Raw genomic sequence first — 4,852 nt, forward strand, 5'->3', positions numbered from 1 at the left:
ATTTAGTGCAAAACCACTTGAGGACTAGAGCTCTCCAAACAGATCTCTTAGGACGATGTGTAGGCGTTTGCAGATTAATACGTCTGTGCTGAGATTAGAGAGCATAGACACTTTAGAATCCCAGTTGATGAGCGATTCCAGAAAGAAATGCAGAATCGATGTTTCTCATGCTGTTGTTAGGAAAATATCCGCCGATTCCGTATCATAGGAATTAAGCAAGCTGTATTACTGTCCTCATTAAACAAAACAATACTTCCCAGACACAAAAAAAAAACCGGAAAAAATCAAAAAAATCTAATACATTATTTGTACAGGTCAAAGGAAGCAAGATATATAAAAAAAAAATACTTCAAAAAAATATCAAAGCTTATGTAAGGGAAAGCACCGCATAATTACTGCTGTATTTCTCAATACTACAAGATTGTTTCCCTTCCTCTATGTAGAAACAAATTTATAAATTATCCCAATTGATTAAATATTTTAAAAATTGTTCATGTATTATTATAGACTTTGAATAATTGTGCAAGATTTCCATCAGATCCGAGGATAGGAAAAGTTTACAAATTTTGTACCAGACAGAGTGGCTTATCTGATGTTATTGAACGATAATCTACTTATTGGTTTTCTAAAGGGCCAATCTCACATTCAAGGCCTCGAGAAAGAAACGTTTCCCCTCTTAACAAAAGTAAACATTTTATTTGAAACCTAGAAATTTATATAACATAACACACTTAATTTAGTAATAAAAATATTAAAAAAAAATTATTTTAGAAAATAACAAAAACTTTTTTTTTTTAAAATATACAGTCTCGTAGTAATACAGTCTCTTGTTTGATTTTTTTAAATTAATTGTGAATAGTTGTAAAATTGGTGCATTTTATGAAAAAACAACAACTACTTGTATACTTAATTTTAAAATTAAATGATTCACTTTCAGAAAAGAAAAAGTCTCTGTTAAATTAAAACTTTGAAAGGTCTAAAGTATCATGATAATCGATTTTCAATATCTTTTCTTGTTTCTGTGATCTAAACTGGACGGAAGGACGGACGGACAGACAGACCACACAAATCTAATAGCGGCTATTCCGCTTTCGGGGGCCGCTAAAAAAGAAATCTTAATCTACTTCAGACCACAACAATATCGACATCATATCTTATATAATACAGACGTTACTTCAAAAAAGAAGATCATTACGTCCTACGCGTCATGCATTCAGTCATTCTGCCAATTCACTGGTTTTCCTGGCTAGCTCAGGTAAACCATTACACTAATAGCACTAGGGAAGAAAGAGCATTTGTACAAATTTGCTTTATAAGAACTACCAAAAATGGATTGTTATTAAAATAAATGCATTCAAAGGGTGGGGGGCGAGGGTACTCCGCGTAACTAAAATTCTAAAAAGGGTACAAATATGTGAAAAAGTTTGAGAAACATTGGACTAAGGGATAGGTGAGGTGTAAGGCACAGGAGGGTCTCATCGCCTTTGGTACAACTCTATTAATATGTCGGTCGCAGCGCAACTTACGAATAGTTGATAACCACTACTCATTAAATCTCGTGTTTTTTTAGCGGCCCCCGAAAGGGGAAAAGACGCTATTAGTTTTGTGCGAAATGTCTGTCCGTCTGTCCGTCCGTCCCGTTTAGATCTCGTAAACTAGAAGAGATATTGAAAATCCGACTTCACAATATTTTACACCATTCAAAGTTCTGATGCAACGGCTACACTTTTTTTTTCCTGAAAGCGAAAATTCTAATTTTTAAAATCAATTATGCAAGCAGTTTTTTTTTTATAAGAAAAAGCTAATTAGTATGCATTATATGTTGGACCTAATTTAAGACGAATAGTAATCTTATAAATATTATTTTCGTGAACATTTTTTCTATGTAGCGGAATTTTTTATTTATTTATTTTTTTTTTTGAGGATTCGAATAAGAGATTGAGCTTTTTCAAAACAATTAACTTATTTAGTTCGAACCGAGGGTCCCGGGTTCGAATCCTGGTGAAGACTGGGATTTTCAACTTCTGAGTCTACCCAGCTCTAATGGGTACCTGACATTAGTTGGGGAAAAGCAAAGGCGGTTGGTCGTTGTGCTGGCTACATGACACCCTCGTTAACCGTAGGCCACAAAAACAGATGAACTTTACATCATCTACCCTATAGACCACAAACTACAAACTAGTTAGGCCAGGTTCACATCTTACTTTACATTCATTTTCACGTATCCTTTGATCTGCGGGACGGTTGGGGCACTACACAAGTTCTGTTAACCTTCTTTCTCCATTCTTATCTCTCATTTGTCTTTGATATAATTTCATTCGGATGTTCTTTCTGAAAATATTGAAGCCTACCTGGGTGGACCACTGGTCGTGCGGTTTGCGCGCTGGACTGTCGTTTGGATTTATCGACGATCGAAGGTTCAAACCCTGCCTGCTCCCATCCCCCGTCGTCCTGCGGGAGGTTTGGACTAGGAAGTAAACTATCTTCAACTCTGAAGGATTATCCGAATTATGTAAAACATTTTACTTCGGGGGCCGATTTTGAGTTTGTGTTTCCACTCAAACTGTCTTTTGTAACCTTGTTTTAAATGTGTAAAGATATAAACATACAAAATGCATTCTTAGTTTTTAAACCAAAATAAACATTTTCAGTAAACTGACAGCAGCTAATAAATAGTACTTTCAAGCTCGAGCAATATCAGTGCGCTATGACTCGAGCAATATCAGTGCGCTATGACTCGAGCAATATCAGTGCGCTATGACTCGGGCAATATCAGTGCGCTATGACTCGGGCAATATCAGTGCGCTATGACTCGGGCAATATCAGTGCGCTATGACTCGAGCAATATCAGTGCGCTATGACTCGAGCAATATCAGTGCGCTAGGACTCGGGCAATATCAGTGCGCTATGACTCGGGCAATATCAGTGCGCTATGACTCGGGCAATATCAGTGCGCTATGACTCGGGCAATATCAGTGCGCTATGACTCGAGCAATATCAGTGCGCTATGACTCGGGCAATATCAGTGCGCTAGGACTCGGGCAATATCAGTGCGCTAGGACTCGGGCAATATCAGTGCGCTATGACTCGGGCAATATCAGTGCGCTATGACTCGAGCAATATCAGTGCGCTATGACTCGAGCAATATCAGTGCGCTATGACTCGGGCAATATCAGTGCGCTATGACTCGGGCAATATCAGTGCGCTATGACTCGGACAATATCAGTGCGCTATGACTCGAGCAATATCAGTGCGCTATGACTCGAGCAATATCAGTGCGCTATGACTCGAGCAATATCAGTGCGCTATGACTCGAGCAATATCAGTGCGCTATGACTCGAGCAATATCAGTGCGCTATGACTCGAGCAATATCAGTGCGCTATGACTCGAGCTCTTCTGTTCTGAATAGGTGGAGGAGGTACTAGAGAGAAAGTTTCCGCGCTGCCTTAACAAATACAACTCATCTCGGGATTCGAACCCTAGCTGCTTTAATAGACAGCCAATCGGTTTCTGCCCCTCAGCCCAATTCCCTTCAAGTTCCTGAACTTGTTCTTAGGTCCACGTTAATTTAATGGTGAAACCGTGAAACTACAAATGATTTTCATAATGTTTGCTAAACATAATGAATCTGTACAATGGTGAGCGGGCATTTCATCCCCGGTCATTTCATCCCCGGTCATTTCATCCCCAATTAAATATATTTTCTTATTCATTGTTTAGTTGTGCTGTTAAGGCTTTGACTTTTAAGTCCTCATTTCATCTAATATATAAATATGATTATGTAGAATGCTTTTTGATATTTTTTGACATGTTATTAATGCGTTTATAGTGTTTCCCCGGGGATGAAGTGACCTAGGATGAAATGACCGGGGATGAAGTGACCGGTAACCCTGTATAACCCCGCTTGGTAAAAAAATTATAATATAATACAATAAATTATAAGATGATACAATAAATTATTTAATAATACAATAAATTATTTAATAATACAATAAATAATAAAATAGTACAATAAATAATAAAATAATAAAATAAAAAATAAAATAATAAAATAAATAACAAAATAAATAATAAAAGAATAAAATAAATAATAAAAGAATAGAATAAATAATAAAAGAATAAAATAGATTATAAAATAATAAAATAGATTATAAAATAATACAATAAATTATAGCTCTAATTTCCTGAAAGTCATTAAAGACAGCAAAAGCTAAGAAATCAGAATGTTATCTTCTTTACAGCAAACAATTTAATGATTTACATTAACCCACACAATTTAATGGTCGTTTTACGGCAGACAATCAGATGATTATCTTTACATTGGTGAATTTAATAATCATAATTAAACTGTGTAAAAAAACCAACAAATATTGTTTAAATTTGTTGTACTTTAGTAGTTCCTATGACATAAAGAGCTGCATATAATGCCATTGCTGTTTCAAAGTATGTGGATACAGCAACAAATAGAAAATGTTAATGAGTTGTGGTTGTTTACTTGTGCATGTTATGCAGAAATTCATAATGTTTGTATGTTTCAAGTAGCATTACCCACCCGTTGATTTGGTCTCAGGATATATATATATTGTTTATTTTGCCATGGACCCTGACCTTTATTTTCTTACTTAAAACTTGGACAGGCCCATACATTTGAATGTCGCTATTCTCTATTCATCCCTCCCCCAAACTTGGACAGGCCCATACATTTGAATGTCGCTATTCTCTATCCATCCCTCCCTCAAACTTGGACAGGCCCATACATTTGAATGTCGCTATTCTCTATCCATCCCTCCCTCAAACTTGGACAGGCCCATACATTTGAATGTCGCTATTCTCTATTCATCCCTCCCCCAA

The sequence above is a fragment of the Biomphalaria glabrata genome, chromosome 1 (genome assembly GCF_947242115.1).
Source record: "Biomphalaria glabrata chromosome 1, xgBioGlab47.1, whole genome shotgun sequence".
NCBI lineage: Eukaryota > Metazoa > Mollusca > Gastropoda > Planorbidae > Biomphalaria > Biomphalaria glabrata.